At 36.0% G+C, this 19,503-nt stretch overlaps 1 protein-coding gene across 1 annotated transcript in view; it reads right to left on the bottom strand.

Annotated features, from left to right (window-relative positions):
- Positions 1-19,200, bottom strand: part of LOC131693959 (uncharacterized) — a 426,221-nt gene extending 407,021 nt beyond the window's left edge. Inside the window, exon 1 of the mRNA XM_058982266.1 lies at positions 19,068-19,200. The gene's annotated coding sequence lies outside the window, so the exon portion shown is untranslated. The remainder of the gene's footprint in view (positions 1-19,067) is intronic.
- Between the last annotated feature and the right edge of the window lie 303 nt (positions 19,201-19,503).

Raw genomic sequence — 19,503 nt, 5'->3', positions numbered from 1 at the left:
ACTTCCACAGCGTTCCTGTTTCGAACCGATCTCCAACTCGTTTCGTAGTACTCTCTAAGAGGAGCTGGGCCCGTTGATCTTCCGCCGATAAATAGAGTCATGGTCGCTTGCTCAACGGCAAAAAATTGTTTCATCGTGTCATGTCAAGTAACAATTTTGGTTATATTGAAGTTTTGTAGCGTTTAATAAAACTAATATTTAAAACCTCCCATGCTAACCTTATGATCTTATATACTTCCTACAGGCTGCTTTAAACCCATGTTATGACAAATTGGCCCAGTTTTATTGTAATCAGCAGAACTTGTTATGCAAACTATCGTAGGAGTAACAGTTTTTATTACAGTTCTATTCTACTCTTTAGGTGTGATATTAAACCAACAGCATAAAACCTTCTCCTGACCTAGCAGTGTGGAAAACCACTATATGAGCGCTATTAAACCATTATAAAACTGTGTAAAGTCTTCCTGAAGAAGTCCATAAAACTTCTTATGCTATCCAGAACTTTCAGTTTTAACCTGAATTTTTTCACTGATTAGTTGTATTCAATAAAATTTTATCGTGGTTTTATTCCTTGACATCGCATGATGCCAATCATCGAACAAAATGCCATATTGTAAGGTATACATTTTTTCTGAATAGTGAATAAAAGAACTTTATTACTGTTCATAACACATCCATGCGTGTTTGAAGGCATGCCGTTAAGGATTTATGGTGAAACATCATGAAAGAGCAACGCAAAATAAATGCGCCCCATGAATTCTACTAAAAAAGAGCATTCGGTAATATTTTTCTGCAAATATTGAAACAACACTTAACCAAGTTCTGGAAAAAAAGTTAAATGTTTTGTTGAAAAGTGCAGATTCTTTCAAAAAATGTCTTAAAATGTTTGATTCCACCCTTCATACGAACAAGAAGGCGTATATTTGAGAAATTTTACTTTGCAATTAGCTATTTTTGCTTCAAGGCGTGCAAGCGTGTTTATCATGGCACTTCTGCATCTATGTTGAGAGGGACAAGTTTTATGCTAGACTAAATCACAGCTTGCTGGTTTTGATTATTTTGACAGTGATTTTGTCCGGGATGATAAATGAAAGGTGGGGGTTTTTACTATGTAACACACTGAATACTCGCCATCTATATAGTGTGTTCACCATTTGCTGTCAGTGTCATTTCAATCGAGCACGAGATTTGTCAATAGTCCTCGTTCGATAAAGATTCGCAGAGAATTTCTTCAAATTGTGTACCGAAATCTAGGGACAGATCTCTTGAGATGCATTTTTAAAAATCAACGAAACTAAATATTTACTTTTCATCAAAATAGAAATTTGAAATGCATTTTACGTTGCGTATAAGACGTCAAAGCCCTGCCACAAACTAACTCTACTTCAACAAAGTTTCGAACGAAGTAGGTCAGCGTAAGACGCCTGTTGATCAAATGTTTCGGCAAAAGAGTGAAAGTTGATGCAAAAATGGAAATGAAATGCGTTTTTTTTCAAATTTGTTATGCATTTCAAGAGTGATCTGACCCAAGACCGAAATGCATTTGTATGAGCTTGTTGTTTATAGTACTAAAACGCAGGACTTCCTTTTTGTAATATAATGCGAGAAGTGGTTCTTAAAATTGTTGCAACGGCTGGTTTTGTCGGCAAAGTCAATTTTTGTAAACAGTCAAAAACATTGCAACCCTAACAGGAAATTTAGCCACTGTAAGTGATGTATTCTTCATCACACCTAGAAATAATGAAAGTACATTTATTACATTGCTGCTTTCAATATTTGAATCAACTACTAGCTTTTATTTAATTATCAATAATGACATAATTTTTACAAATCTCGACAAACATATGATTTCGACTTAAAAGCCAACTGTCAAAATTCACTTTGAATGGAAATGCCGGGCAAACCGTAACTCGCTAATCAGAGATGTTGGCAGTAGATTAAAGAGAAAAGTTTTCTTTGTCGTTAACTGCTATGTGCTGTAATCGGCCAGTAATGGTTCATCTGGAATTTCCGTTCAAAGAGTATTTTGACAGTTGGCTTTTACGCCGTTATCATATGTTTGTCGAGAAATGATCTAATTTCGATATTTACTTATTTTTAAACGAATGTTATTTTGTTGAATGTGTTTTCTAGCATCAACATAAGTCACCAAATCGTAAATCGTTTTAAAAATAAAACAAAGATTAATGAGCTTCTCGTGATTGACAACTGCATCAGCACGCACAAAAAAGCTCTCACCTTTATTTACCAACTTAATAATTATCCTGGAGAAACGAGATAAACAAACCAATCCTCCTGTCGGCGGTTGTTCAGAAATTCTTAAGAGTTAATATCTTGCAAAGACGAAATGATCCTGTCTTGATTCGTCTTCTGCTTTGGGTCAAAAGAAATTGAGGGAGAATTCCATTTCCGAAAGGTATTTTCGAAATAACTTATTTGCACTACAGTTACTATATTGCAAGTAAACAAAGATTCGAGCTTCTGATGACAATTTTATAACTCCTTAGTATAGGGTTCGTCGCGGTGCGGATGTGGGCGGTAAATGGATAGTCCGCACCGCAACCGCAAAAAAATAATAAAACCGCACCGCTTACCGCAACCGCATTGCATTTACCGCACCGCACCGCGCGGTAATGCGGTAAATGCGGTAAAAATCATGTATTTTAAAAATTGTGCTAAAAAAAAAAATATTCATTTGTTTTGTATATCCATATATAATAAAATGTTATTCTTATTTACACGAAAATTAACTTTGACGGACTCCTAAGAATGTAACATTTATGAAAATATTCAACTTTGCAAGTTTTATTAAGGGGGTAAGGGTTTTGGCGTAAAAAACACTTTCTCGATTTTTTTAAACTGCATAAAGCGAATTGATCAAAACTTTTGTACATTATAGTGTATCATTTCCATAACATGCTATAATTTTTCATTACAAAAATATAGACAAACGACTCGGTGACGAAGCTTTCTGTAGAACGTCTCTGGAAAAACATGATTTGCGATGTTACCTGCCATTCAAAAACTACTTAACCGATTTCTTTGAACTTTGTATACAGATTCTATGTAAATGATACCCAACCCCTACGTTAAGATTTCGAGATAAATTTACAATCAACGCAAAAACTGTCCAAACTATGCAAAATTTGGCATCTGGGCTAACTTTTACACTTTTCACAATATGAAGGGAGGCCTTGAGGGAGACTTTGAGAAACACAAAAAAATCGCACTGCTCTACACTAACTTCGAAAGCTTTACTTTCAAAAAGTTAAAAAATACTCCTAACTGAAAAATATTATTTGTTAATTTGGTAGAAAATATTCCCAGTTGGACGAACAATAGATGCACGCGAAACAAAATTCCTTCAAATTCGTTTGGTTTGATGATGATAATTACATTCTTTGGATTGTTTTTAAGTCTTAGTATTAGTAGTTCTTCAAGTTCTCCAAATTAATCAAAATTCACAGTTGAGAAAATGTCATCGAAAATGATTCATAATTCGATTGCCAAGAGGAATCGGGAGAAATGATGCATTTTGTAATTGGATTTGACATTACGATTTAATTGTTTTTCAATGATTGGATTTTGCGTTTTATGTATTTGAAAAGCTTCGTTTGTAAATTTTTTCTTTGAAGTATAAAATAAATAGTTTTCAAAATATGTCGTAAAATAATGGTGCCAAATTATATTGGACACAGCCTTTAGATTTTATTTCTTAATAACAGTATGTTTTATCTTAAGTCTATGGAAATTAGAGCAAGTAAATGTTTATCATGTTTCTGTATTATAGGGTAATAAGTAAAACTCGAACGATCTGACAGAGGGATTTTCCTAATAATGACATTGCTAAGCATTCGTTCAGAAAATAAATCTAGTTGCGTTCTTCTCAAATGGTAAAAGTCATAGTTTTAATTCACTTTGTAATGCAGACTGCAGTCTTTATCAATTATTTTTTGAAGCGCGGTTGCGGTAATACCGCGCGGTAAAAGCCATTTCCCGCACCGCATCCGCGGGAAAAAGTGTCTCACCGCACCGCAGTTTTTGCGGTGCGGGTGCGGTAAATACCGCGCGGTTGTGGCAATTACCGCAACCACGACGAACCCTACCTTAGTATAGCTCATGCCTTTCATAAGAGTAATTATTTTGAAGAGGTGTAAATATAAACATTACAAAACCTGAATACGTGCAATAATCTACGATAAAACTGTCTTATAACTTAATTTCTTGTCGTATGTTAGTTTTATTCCAGTTTTAACAAAGTATATAGAACCGTTTCACAACCACTATATAAACTTGTAACTTAAAGCTTTATCGTGGAAGTCATAACATAGTTTTATAGTGAAATTCAGGACCAAATGAAATGACAGCTGCATAAAGCCATAATAAAATCACTCTTTTCAAGGATTCATTCAAAAAACCACGATAAAACAATGATAAATCCCCGAGGTATTTTAATTGTTACTTGGGATGTAGTGCGCTATTAGTCGTACATTCACAGGCGTGCAAGTTATATGCCTTCGTGAACCTGTCTCGCTATTGACCATACACGCACCAACTCAGTCTAGTTTTCACTGCTGTGGGACCAGATCCGTCTCCTTCACTCACCTTCAACGGCAGGGCTAACCGTAAATTGTCGATCCCGATCAGTAGCTTGGGATTAACGTTCTCGTAACTCTGTATCGGAATCTGCTTTAAATTTCGAACCGCTTCACCGCCTCTTCCATATGAAAACTCTGGCTTGGGAGATTGAGACTGCTGACAGTCCGAGCTCCGACCACCTTGCACAGTGCTTTAAAACGTCGTTTTCGTGCTCAAAATTAATAGTGTCTAAACCGTTGGCTTTAGAAGTATTGTTTATTCGGAGATGTTGTTGTGCTTATGATAGCGCATCCACAGAAGTATATCGTTCAGTGATTAATTGACCTATAAGTGATATACGAAATTTATTTTCCGAACTAATTAAGATAGAGACTTTATGTCTTGGGTAAAGTTGTATCAAATATTACTACAAAAGAAATTGCTGAAGACATTATATATCTAGCTTTAATAGTTTACAAGTTATGAAACATTATATGGAAGACCCCTTAAAATTAGTTTTTTTTTCATGATAACTTTTTTAGACATTCTCCTTGGAATCTTCCACAAATGTTGTTTGTGATATCGAAACACATATTTTTGCTAAACATACTTCCTATATGTTGAATTTAAAAATATATTCCAATTTTTACGATATTTTTGGGGTAACTTCCACCATAAATAATTCGTTAAGGAGCAAAAAGGAGAAAACAACATCATAACATACTGAAAGTACTAGCTTTTTAATTTCATATAGTCGCCCGATTGTTAATCGATGCGATTCTCCCCGAGTGTTATGTTCAATATAACATGCCATCGCAGTGGTATAAAATGAGATATTCAAGCGCACTGCGACAAACAGCTTCATGTTTTTATGGTAAATTGCATAGAACACGTTCGCTTATAACATGCAATGCATATGGTTTGCCTTTCAAAAATCGAAGTGTAGATTTGGATGTGTTTAATAATGTCGATATTTTCATTATAAATTAGATAAATAAATTTATTTTTAATAATCGTTTTCTCCGTCATCTTCAAAGCTGTTAGAAGAGCTTTGGCGTTTTCTAAAAATCGTTTCATTCTTTTTTTAGCCATCCCCGAGCTTCAGTTACGACAGGATCCACATTGTGAACAGATGACGTTTATCAACTTCCATTATAAATGTCTCAAAAGACATTAACAAACCTTCTCGTGGGATTTCCATCATTTTTTCAAGCTTATCTGTATCCACTTATTGTTTAATTTTCACTAGACACACTTCTCGAACGCACGATACGTTTCGTACTTCGATCTTGATTGTGGTCAAAGTTCCCTTTTCCTTTTTTTGGACATCGATAAATATTTTTTATGCAATTTACCATGAAAATATGAAGCTGCTTATCGCAGTGAGCTTGAATATTTAATTTTAAACTACTGCGATGAGATATTGTTTTGAACATAACACTCGGGAAGAATCGCGTCGACTAACAATCGGGCGACTATATAAAAGTAAAAAGCTAGTATTTTAAGTATGTTATGATGTTGTTTGCTCCTTTTTGCTCCTTAACGAGTTATTTAAGGTGGAAGTTACCCCAAAAATATCGTAAAATTTATATATTTTTAAATTCAACAGATAGGAAGTTACTATGGTCGACAAAAATGTATGTTTCGATACTACAAACAACTTTGTGGAAGATTCCAAGAAGATAGGAGAATGTCTAAAAAAGTTATCATGAAAAAACTAATTTCAAGGGGTCTTCCATATAATATGTTCCATAACTTGTAAACTATTAAAGCTAGATATATAGTGTCTTCAGCAATTTCTTTTGTAGTAACATTTTCCAAAACTTTGCCCAAGACACAAAGTCCCTATCTTAATTAGTTTGGACAATAAATTTCGTATATCACTTATAGGTGAATTAATCACTCAACGGAATACTTCTGGGGATGCGCAATCATAAGTACAACAACTTCTCCGAACAAACAATACTTCTAAAGTCAACGGTTTAGACGCTATTAATTTTGAGTACGAAAACGACGTTTTAAAGCACTGTACCTTATAACGTTTGCTGTATGTTGCTCCCGAGATTTCGAAGGATACGTTCTGTGAGTTACTCTCCTGCTGCGATGTATTCCCTGTCCTATGCAAGTAGAAGGGTTGAATACTGCCATGTATACCGAGTTGTACCGCCAGTTCCTCATCTAGAAGTCGGAGAGAGGACCACTCGTCCAAAAAATCGAATACATCTATCGTGCCGCATTTTCCGCATATGGTTACAGGTATAATTCTGAATAGAAAACTGGAGTAAAGGTATCGATGAGTGTGGTTCTCTGCTCTTCCCGTTACAGGTACAATTTCGGTCTTTCGAACTGAATGTAGGAACGGGTGGTGGCGGTATTGGCATCTGTCAGTATTACACCAGTTGCTGCTACGACAAGACCGCCTTCCATGTCAGAACAGGCAATTTTGGCAGAGCCCTAGCTTCCGAACCTTACGCCATCGTTTATTTACTTCGAGATCCTTGAATTCGTCACAATCGCGTAGGCGATGACCAGGTTTGCTGCACATCAGGTAATCATACGTTTTGGTGTCTCCCGAAGTAACGGGACTTTCGTTGTTTGGCAAGTGCGAATTAACCCACCCTTTGTGATTAAGTCTTTCCTTGCCGGGTACCCTCCGTGGTTCCGGTTCTAATAGCACGACGCTTGATGCATCTTGAACTACACCGTTCATGTAATCGCAGAAGGTTTACAAATTGACGGTCACCATCCCCCGCTTGTAGCCGGCCCACATTATTCTTTGATCGGCCGGCAGCTTGCCAACCAGTTCTTGAAGAAGTGTGGGGTTCGAAAGATGAGCAAGCTCGTCGGCTGCTTCGATATGATCGCATAATGACTGTACTTTGGGCCGAGAGCGATCGTACCTTCAGCAACAAGGCATTTATTAGTAATTCTGGTCGCCCATAGCGCATCCGTAGAGTTTCAAAAATATGTGGGATCGCATCTGGTAGCACTAGTCGACTGCGTACTGTCTCGAGAGCGTGTTCCTTTAAGCACCTTTGTAGTCGAATCATGTTTTCTCCATTAGTATAACCGCAAGCTTCCGCGGTGTAATTGAAATTCGATATGAAAATCGGCCACTCTGACGGATCTCCAGAGAAACAGGGCAGGTCGCGAGCCAGAGATTTTCGCGCAGCTGTTGCTGAGTCGGCCGGGGTTCGTTGGCGGTGATTTGAATTGGGTATTTGACATACAGATGGAGGGAGATGATTGATTCGAACAGTTAAACGGAGAAGGTGATCGATACTTTTCGGCGGGAGTAGTTTTTCCGACGCGCGCGCGGTCCTGGCGCTGCTGCCGCATAACGTGGTTTCTCGTAGCGATACGTCCTTTATTGATTTACGCGCTATCATTGCGCTGCTGCTGGTCAAAATTCTCAACAATCGCGTCGAAACGCCTTTTTGGGATTGCCCCCAACGATTTCATCTGCGGCTTGGGGATTACTTTTTCTTGATGCTGTTCATTGGATGACATACATTCAGTCAACTGCATACTTTAGAGGAATATCATGCATTCATTCAAACGACGTGCGACATATGTCAGAGTTTCTTGGGTAGGGTTCGATTCTGGTTTACGTTGCTCATGACGAACGTGCCCGGTCGCTGATGCCTTGATCAGACCTGTTCCCGGTGTTTCCATTTCTCCTCCATTTCTCTCTCCTTCTTCCGTTTCAGCACTCTTTTCTACCCAGTGCCTTACTCGCTCCAGGCTTTCACGATAACTTCCTCGACTTCGCTGGTTTTGTATCTCTTCAGCTATGATCGTGTCTATCAGCTTTTGTTTCTCGTCAAGGAATTTCTGTCGAAGATCCAATTCAAGCCGCTTCTGTTCTAACTCTTGTCGTTCTTGAAGACGACTCATTGCGTGGCTCAATTGAGATGCACGAGAAGACTTTTTGTTGACACTCCCCCCCCCCTTCTTCCTTTCCTCGGCTCAGATACCTCCCTCCCCCAACAAACACCTTTTTTTAGCTTCATGCAATCACCCCAAAATTTGTAAACTAGTGTAATCGGTAATGTGAAAAATAAGTAGTGTAGTTGCCAGTGATGCAATTTTTCACTTTAAAATGCCAACTTTTAGCTCAATTTAACCCCAACTATAATTCAAATTCAAAGCCATTTTCATTCACTTTCACACAAATTATGCTTTTTCATTCACCAACCAAAGTTGTCATCTGCTCTGTAGAGACCAATTTAGGTTAAATGTTAACATATTTTGCGTTTTTAAACCTACATGAACAGTAAGACTTAAGGCAAAACCGACCGTTGAGTAAACCCGACCCCCCTCTGTTTTCGAAAATCGAAAGCACTACGCAAACTAATATCAGTGTTGTCGTGAGCATTGAAAATAACACGGCGAAATAAAATAAAAACAAATTTTTGGGAGCACAACGAAAAAAGGCGAAAGTTTGAGGTGCCAGGAAACCCCTGGTGAAGAATTTTTTGAAAAAAATTGGAACGGGGCTTTATAGTTTAAAAATGGTCATCTTAAATTTTCGCATAAAGTCTTACATAAAATGCTTATTACGTTGAAAAGTGTCACCACGAGTCGCACGAGTCGCATTGGACAAAGTTGTCTGCAGTCTCTGGTCTATTACAGGCGGCACTGCTACTCGACTCAGTGTTGAGGTTAGATTTCATCGATATAGTACGAGTCATCGGCATCGCACCAATGAATATTTTGAAGATTTTGTTTAGGACCAGTAAGAACGTTGCACTGTTTTTGATAGCCGTGTATTTGTCGCCTCAAAACTGGAATTTTAATACAATTTAGTAAACTTAAATCATTATTTTATTTTCATCTTACTATTCAGTGGCCTTTAAATTCTTACGGCCTACTACAATTTCGTCCTGATTGAGGAGCAAACAGAGAATTATATTCCTAGAAAAATGTTGGGATTAATTAAATGCAATTATAATTTAAAATATTGCAACTCTTAGTTTGTTAATTCGTGAATTCGTCCTATATAACAGTGTTGCATTCTTCCAGCACTTTGCTTATACCCGAATTTTGATTGATATTGTAAGTAGCGTTATCCGTAAGCGAAATATTTAGTGACTATTTTAGGGTAGAACTGTTCGTCCATCTTCCAACAATGATGATTCTGCTTCAGATGAAACGATCACAAGTGAAATTTTCAATTTAATAATCAATCTAATTTAATTTTTGACGAATTCATGCAATTCATCAGTAGTATATTGTTATTCTCTTAAAAGTTCTCTATCAAATAAATTCTTGCCATTCCATTTATGTGCTGGTATGCCAAAATGCAATAAAATTTTAGATTTTTATACCAATTCATATTGCTTCAGAAACCCTTCCTCTCCTTCAGGTTCCGAAACTATCAATCATGCCCACCTCCTTAAGGGGTTACATATCTTCTTATTTTAAAAAAAATCGAAAAAATATTACTTTGTCTGAAAGTACAACTCCTTGTTCCCAAAATTTTAGATCAAAAGTTACAGTGCTTCCAAGCGCGCTTTACCTACTAACAGCAGTGGTAACTTGAAATTTTAAACTTGATTTTCTCGAAATGTCGTTTTTCCAGAAATGGTTTTTCCGTGATCACGATTGCCAAAATACCACTCAACCGATTTTCTTCAACTTTTTCCATTTTATCTTAATTAATTTTTCTCGTACTTTAACGATTCTTTTTATGCATAAATTTTTGTTTTGTGGATGAGAATTTTTAATAAAATTTTTAGAGCTCAAAAAAGCATTTTTTTAGGAAAAACGTTCCCGAATGCAGGAAAAAATAATATTCATTCAACTAATCGTTAAGGTACGATGAACACTCATATACTAACGGATTTTTTAGAGTTTTGGGATTTTAGTTGATTATTAGTCTTCAATCGTGATCACCGCAAACCTATTAGATAAAAAAGTGTTTCGAAGATAAAGCCATAACTTAGTTATCAATATATTTTTATAGACTTATAGACTTATGCTTGCTTATTTCACTGAAAAATGTACTACAAAAATATTATAAGTTTGATGTGAAGAAATCATTGCTTTATGCTTTTACGTAAATACAAACTTTCTTGACATTTTTCGCGCAAAAAGATATGTAACCCCTTAATGGAAGAAATACGCATGCCAAATTGATAACTAAAAAAATTCTTCTGGGCACTCCCCTCCCCCCCCCCCTTCTTCCTTTCCTCGGCTCAGATACCTCCCTCCCCCAACAAACACCTTTTTTTTAGCTTCATGCAATCACCCCAAAATTTGTAAACTAGTGTAATCGGTAATGTGAAAAATGAGTAGTGTAGTTGCCAGTGATGCAATTTTTCATTTTAAAATGCCAACTTTTAGCTCAATTTAACCCCAACTATGATTCAAATTCAAAGCCATTTTCATTCACTTTCACACAAATTATGCTTTTTCATTCACCAACCAAAGTTGTCATCTGCTCTGTAGAGACCAGTTTAGGTTAAATGTTAACATGTTTTGCGTTTTTAAACCTACATGAACAGTAACCTACATGACAGCAAAACCGACCGTTGAGTAAACCCGACCCCCCCTCTGTTTTCGAAAATCGAAAGCACTACGCGAACTAATATCAGTGTTGTCGTGAGCATTGAAAACAACACGGCGAAATAAAATAAAAACAAATTTTTGGGAGCACAACGAAAAAAGGCGAAAGTTTGAGGTGCCAGGAAACCCCTGGTGAAGAATTTTTTGAAAAAAATTGGAACGGGGCTTTATAGTTTAAAAATGGTCATCTTAAATTTTCGCATAAAGTCTTACATAAAATGCTTATTACGTTGAAAAAGTAATTTATGCAAGTTTTTAGCTCAATCGGACATCAGGGGTGCAGCGTTTGAATATTGTTTTCAATCCAAAGGAAAGTACATGAAATGTTAAAAATCGAAAAAAAATTCGAAATATGTCTAAAACTAGCATGAACTATCAGCATCTAGTGTGAAAACAAACGAAGGCCGCTGAAAACAAATTATAATTTTTTTAGATACAAGCACTTGGAAAGTTTTGAAAAAATGATTCGAAAATCAAAAAATTTATTGTAATTCCCTATGATTGCAAAAAAAATTGTCATATCAATCCCATGGGCTTGGGAGCAGAACAAATAAAAAGATGGCAGGGATTTAGGGTTCATACTAAATCATCGCGAAGAAATTTTTGAAAAAAATTGGAACGGGACTTCACAGTTTAAAACCAAAGTTTTGTGAAATTTTTGAAAAATTGCATCTTTTAGGTTAAACTGGGACATTTTTGATCGAATTTTCCCAAAGAACTGGGCTTGGGAGCAGAACAAATAAAAAGATGGCAGGGATCTACGGTTCCAACTAAATGACCGCGAAGAAATTTTTGAAATAATTGGAACGGGGCTTCACAGTTTGAACCCACGTTTTGTGAAATTTAAAAATATAACATTTTTTAGGTGAAAATGGACATTTTTGATCAAATTTTTTCGAACGAACTGGACTTGGGAGCAGAACAAATAAAAAGATGACAGGAATGTGGGGTTCCAACTAAATCAACGTGAAGAAAGTTTTGAAAAAAATTGGAACGGGACTTCACAGTTTAAAACCAAAATTTTGCGAAATTTTTGAAAAATTGCAACTTTTAGGTTAAAATGGGACATTTTTGATCGATTTTCCCCAACAAACTGGGCTTGGGAACAGAACAAAAAAAAACAATCTACGGTTCCAACTAAATCATCGTGAAGAAATTTTTGAAAAAAAAAAAATGGAACGAGACTTCATAGTTTAAAACCAAAGTTTTGTGAAATTCAGGAAAATAACATCTTTTAGGAGAAAATGGACATTTTTGATCGAATTTTCCCAACGAACTGGGCTTGGGAGCAGAACACATAAAAAGATGGCGGGGATCTACGGTTCCAACTAAATTATCGCAAAGAAATTTTTGAAAAAATTGGAACGGGACTTCACAGTTTAAAATCAAAATTTTGTGAAATTTAAAAAATTAACATCTTTTAGGTGAAAATGAACATTTTTGATCGAATTTTTTTCCAATGAACTGGGCTTGGGAGCAGAACAAATAAAAAGATGGCAGGAATCTACGGTTCCAACTAAATCATCGTGAAGAAACCAAAGTTTTGTGCAATTTTTGAAAAATTGCATCTTTTAGGTTAAAATGAGACATTTTTTTATCGAATTTCCCCGACGAACTGGGCTTGAGAGCAGTACAAATAAAAATATGACAGGGAGATGGGGTTCCAACTAAATCACCGTGAGAAAATTTCTGCAAAAAAATGGAACGGGACCTCACAGTTTAAAACCAAAGTTTTGTGAAATTTAGGATAACATCTTTTCGGTGAAAATGGACATTTCTTATCAAATTTTTCCATCGAGCCGGGCTTGGGAGCAGAACAAATAAAAAGATAGCAGGGATTTGGGGTTCCAACTAAATCATCGTTAAGAAATTTTTGAAAAAAATTGAAGCGGGACTTCACAGTTTAAAACCAAAGTTTTGTGAAATTTTTTAAAAATTGCATCAACGTGGATTTGATTGGGCATCAGTTCTAACACATTTTATGAAGTTTTGCATCTTTTAGATACCATGCTGATTCCGATTTATATGGGAATTTCATGTGTGACCCCACTCTTCAACCTGTAACTCCGGAACCGGAATTAAATGAAATTCAATAGCAGCCTATGGGAACGTTGTACCTTTCATTTGAGACTAAGTTTGAAAAAATCGGTTCAGCCATCTCCGAGTTACCGATGTGCATATTTTTGGTCACATACATACATAACACGCACACACATACGCACACTCGAACAGACATTTACCTAACTCGACGAACTGAGTCTAATGTTATAAGAGACTCAGCCCTCCGGGCCTAGGTTAACAAGTCTGTTTTCAGAGTGATTACATAGCCTTTCTATAGGAGAAAGGCAAAAAACAACCTAATCCACCTAGCAGTGAGTTGACACAATTCTTACACATAACACTGTCTGATCATTAATTCTAGTCCCTTACGAATAAATCCTCGAATAAGCTGAACAAATTAGGTATAGCAAATCAATAAAACAAATAAAATTATAAAATTAAAAAACACAAAGCAATGAAAAAAAGCTATCAAATTCATAAAATGGAAATAATTAATATAGATTAAATAAATAAGATAAAATTAGTACAGCTGGTTGAAATAGCACATAAGATCAAGAACTGTTTACTTCAACTTTGTGTCAGAGGTTGCTCGCGCTGGTATATTTGGTGGCCACTTAAGAGAAAAATTTAAGCTTTTGTAAGGAATCTCATCTGCCTATAATTCTTCGGAGCAATAAAACATGTCCCCACATGGGAATCATCAGAATCACCCTCCTCAGCCAAAAAAGCATGATGATTTGTCATGGTCATTTTAATATTTCTGCAAACGAGCACACAGTGCGCTTTTTAAGGGAATGCTTCAGATTCCTCGGACGCTGTTTGTACACGTGGCACGATTATGAGTTTGAAAGGATGCACCATTTTGACCCGTCCAATGCGATTGCCTTTCAAAATATTTGCTCGTTAGGGCAAGGGGCCTTCGAATTAGCCTACTCCGTGCTTCAGTTGCTCCACTCATGACAAACTCGAATCAGTGACTGCACCGTCGATCTCAACGTTGTGAGCGGGCATTTAGACACGGTATTTCTTCATAAAATGCTTGTCGCCTGACTTAATTTGCCTGCATTTTTCAGAATAATCTTTCGAAATCTTTAGAATATTTAGCAGATTGTCTATTATCTAAACGAACATCAGATTTAGATGTGTACGATTTAAACGGGAAGTCAGTGTCTCATACTAGGGGCAGATCAATTCAGAAATGGACATCAAATTTCCATCGAATTTAAAAAACTGAATTTAATGTACATTTTTGCCAAGTACACTGCCTCGTTTGTTAAACAAACGCCTTAACCAAAATTTGTGAAATTTAGGAAAATAACATCTTTCAGGTGAAAATGGACATTTTTGATCGAATTTTTCAAACGAACTGGTCTTGGGAGCAGAACAAATAAAAAGATGGCTGGGATCTACGGTTCCAAACTAAATTATCGTGAAGAAATTTTTGAAAAAATTGGAACGGGATTACACAGTTTAAAATCAAAGCTTTGTGAAATTGTTGAAAAATTGCATCTTTTAGGTTAAAATGGGACATTTTTATCGAATTTTCCCAACGAACTGGGCTTAGGAGCAGAACAAATAAAAAGATGGCAGGAATTTGGGGTTCCAACTAAATCACCGTCCAGAAAATTTGAAAAAAATTGGAACGGGACTTCACAGTTTAAAACCAAAGTTTTGTGAAACTTAAAAAAATAACATCTTTCAGGTGAAAACTCGTTTTATTCATCTGGTTCATTTTATTCGTTTTATTATTAAATTCGTTTCACGCGTTTTGTTCGTTTATTTCATTTTATTGCTATTTTCATTACGTTTTTCCTGTCTCTAGATGTGTGGGTTTTTCGCCCATATTTTGAAAATATAATCAAAGTGTCTCATCTCGCTGCTAGTTGGACAAAATTGTTCTTTTTCAATGAATTCTCTGAAAGGAAGCTTCTACCCTTTGATGCGGGAGTGTTTTTTTGCATTATAATTAGTAAATTAAATGTTAATTCATTATTAAATTGAGTTGACATATGCTATTTAATGAAAAAATAAAAATATAAAAATAGAGGTATGGTGACTTGATGTCTGAAAATTTATTGTTTCTGAAATTGAATTGAAGAATAATAGAGTTGCTTGAGAAAATTTTATATGAATGGGAAAATGCTTCAGAACTCTTAATAGCTGATATTCTGACTAAGGTCGGAAAGATTCCGTTTGATTCCTGACATTCTTTCACGAGAATCTGCCAAAAATCTATAATTAGAGGAATAGAACAGAAATATTATCAAATACACTGAAACCTCTATTTACGAACTTTATTTACTTAACAATTTACTTAACAATAACAATTTACGTAACTTTTTCTACGAATTAAATATTGGAAATAACGAACACTTTTTTACGAAATAAGTTCGTAAAAAAAGTTTGAAGAAATTTTTAAATTCAAGATGGCGACTTCCGGTATGGATAAATTCTTTATAACCTCAACAATATGGGTATTTTTGGAATCGGATTGACGAGTGCTTGACAGGAATCGATATCTTCAGCCATTTTGTAATCCAGGTTGGCGACTACCGGCTTGGATAAATTCTTTATAACCTCAACAATATGGGTATTTTTGGAATCGGATTGACGAGTTCATGACGAAAGTCGTTGTCTGGAGTCGTTTCAAAATCCAAGATGGCGACTTCCGGTTGAGATCAGTTCACTATAACCACAACACTATGGGTATTTTCGAAATGCGGTTGACGAATACATGACGAAAATTGATGTCTGAAGCCATTTTGAAATCCAAGATGGCGTCTTCCGGTTTGGAGAAATTCTTTATAACCTCAACAATATGGGTATTTTTGGAATCGGGTTGACGAGTGCTTGACGGGAATCGATGTCTTGAGCCATTTTGTTATCCAAGATGGCGACTTCTGGTTTGGATAAATTCTTTATAACCACAGCAATATGGGTATTTTTGGAACCCGATTGACGAGTTCATGACGGAAATAAATCGATGTCTGAAGTCATTTCAAAATCCAAGATAGCGAATGGTAGGTTTAGAAAAATTCTCTATAACCACATCAATATGGGTATTTTCGGAATGTAGTGGAGTATATGACGGAAATCGATGTCTGAAGTCATTTTGAAATCCAATATGGCGACTTCCGGTTTAGATAAAATCTCTGTAAGCTCAACAATATGGGTATTTTCGGAATGGGGTTGACGAATACATGACGGAAATCGATTAGAGGTGTGCGCCGCTGATTGCAGGTAAAAATTGTCTGTGCCGATAATTTTTACCTCCAATCGGCGGCGCACCGGAGCATCGGCACACAACTCTAAAATCGATGTCTGAAGCAATTTTAAAATCCAAGATAGCGACTTCCGGTTGAGCAATATTCTCGATAACCCTAACAAATGGGTATCTTTGGAACGGGCTTGACAAGTAGATGATGAAAATGGACAAATAGACCTTTTTGAAATCCAAGATGGCGACTTCCGGTTGAGCAATATTCTCGATAATTATAACCATAAGAGAATCTATCTAAATCGACATTCCCAAATATTACACAACCGGAAGTCGCCATCTTGGATTTCAAAAGGTTCCAACTGTCCATTTTCATTATCTACTTGTCAAGCCCGTTCTAAAAATACCCATATTGTTAGGGTTATCGAGAATATTGCTCACCCAACGAATTTTAATAGGAATGTGAAGCAAACTTTTTTTTACAAACTAAATCCCAAATAACGAACTCTTTTTTACGAACTAATTCAAATTTACGAACCCGCGGTCTAGTTCGTAAATGGAGGTTCTAGTGTATTGTAAATTTCGGGACAAAATATTCCAAAGTCTCAATTTTCACCATTTTAAAACAAACGAACTCAAATTCAAATTCAAAAATAAGTGTTTTCTGGATCCTTACACTCTAGGGATCAATCTCATCATATATTGAAAATTGCTTTCTTCGTCGAGGTATGTAGGATTTTATTTTATATTGTATTTATGTTTCTGATTCGTGATAAGCATAAAAAACTGGCTAACTTTTATTGGCATGGATATCATTTCATGCATAAAGAGATAATTGATATTCTTATTTTGACTGATGAAATAAATAAAGAAAAAAATCGAAAAACTTGAATATACCAAACTGATCACCAAAATAGCGTAAAACAAGCTGCCCCGTACATATCAGGGATCATTATCAGTCAAACCGCGATGCCAAAAACATTCATTTGAAGCATGTATACCGCAAATAACCCCACGACGATGTAACAGTTTCGCTCTTAGATTTACATACTACGACCAGATATATTCTCTTAGATGTGATCGAGTTTTTGACGCATATTTTTGAGAAATCGTTTAACTGTTTATTTACTCTTGCATTGGCTATACCGATTAGCCAGTCATTGGTTATTTCTTGTTTATTTTTTCTGACGCTGCTCCGATGGGCGCTACGTCTGACAATATCGTTGATTCGATTCAATATCAAACGAATCAGACTAACGAAAGATATTTGTCAGACGAGTTTTTCTGTTCGCAGAAGTAGACTTGTTGACAAAACCCAACGCCGAAATGTTAAATAAACGTCTCATGGGTTGCCCAATTGCAATACATATGAAAACAGTAGATGAAATATATTATTATGTAACCTATGCACACCAAAACAGTGGTATTCTCATGGCCATCGCCCATTAGGTTGAGATTTTGCCATTTCTGGATAAACATGTGAAAAGGGCATATTGCTCCCACTCTGTGTTTACTTTCTCTTTCGATTATTACGGCCTCATCATAAAACTTTCCAACAATGTTTCAATAAATATCGAAAGACTCTGATGTCTAGCATATTATTCTAAGAGTTAAGGGACAAACGTAAAATCGGCCTTGTTATTGACGGAAGAGAAAGTAAACACAGAGAAGCTCTCATTTGCGATATGCCCTTTTCACATGTTTATCCAGATTTAAACTTTTCCGCGTAATGCGCGTCTCTTTTGTGCTTCTGAACTGCCACGCGTTTCGTCGGTAGTAGTGGTCATATGGTTTGCATGATTTTTTTATATTATATCACACGTTTGTCGGGTTCGTCGCTATAGCTGCTGATCACATTCTCTGACACTCTAAGCTAGGAAACAACAAACAACAGCACATACGGAATGAAAAATTAACACTTGCAAACACACTAGCGCTACCTAAGTGCACATTTTAGGATAGAAGCATTTACTTGTTTCATTCAGATGTAATTTGATTTTTTTTTTCAAGGATGACGCATGATAATTGATTTGAGCCGGATAATGAATTGGAAACCCAAAAATAAGACAAATGGAAAGATGGTATAATAAAACATATCTTTTCCGATCAATTCTACCCAAAGCTAACTTGAGCAAAACTGCTAATCCTAAGACCTACTTCAACGTATATACTAAACTTTTGATACCAGCTGCTCTAAAATGCAGTAGTCCTTGAAGCGACAAAACTTAACGTCTTCTGTCAGTAGTGATCATATTCCTGGTTATATGTAGTTTAATCTGTATAGTATATCCAGTCTGATTCATCACGTTGTTTATTTATTTTTTTTCCATCCAACTTGTTTCCTGAATCACGTCAGCTACGGCCCACACCAAGTGCCATGAATGTAGCTCTCTTATATATATTTTTGAGCTCGTAAGTCACCATTTTCCTTTACTATGACACGGAGCTGATCATTTTTCACCACCCACCAGTTAAATCTATTCTGATAATTATCTATGGTGTGATAATTTACGTGCTGTTATCATGTAAAAGATAATTGTAAGCACTATTATGAAGATTCATTTCGCGAATAAAGTAGCTTGAACACAATATACAACAAAAATATCACAATCGTAGAGGGTTCTGTCCACCAAATTCCAACCTTGTCACAACACCAACATAGAAACGTTTACAACGTTTCTTAGCTACTCTACACTCAAAGCCATGGGCTTATGATTTTTTTTTCGTACACATCCGTCACTCGCGACGATATCTAGTAAACTGAACATACAATATTTTGAGAATGAAAGGTTGACATTAAAGAGAGGAGAGCTGGCTCGATCCCGCCAGCATGAGGAGACTTGAATCGCGATCGATTAAGGGGTTATATACAAAGTTGTGGCGAAAAAGTGAGCTAAGTTTATGATTTTTTTTAAAGTTTTTTATGCAAATTTTATTTGAAAAAGCGAAAAACAGTTCGTTGGTAGTACTATCAAAGATAGAAAAATCAAATTTAATTAAAAAAATATTTAAGATTGTCGGAGTTATGGCCCATCCCCCGAAACGTGTTTTTTTGGCAGAGATTTGCGGTGAACGCT

This window comes from Topomyia yanbarensis, chromosome 1 (assembly GCF_030247195.1).
Source record: "Topomyia yanbarensis strain Yona2022 chromosome 1, ASM3024719v1, whole genome shotgun sequence".
Taxonomy (NCBI): domain Eukaryota; kingdom Metazoa; phylum Arthropoda; class Insecta; order Diptera; family Culicidae; genus Topomyia; species Topomyia yanbarensis.
This window is presented reverse-complemented; position numbering and strand designations above follow the sequence as displayed.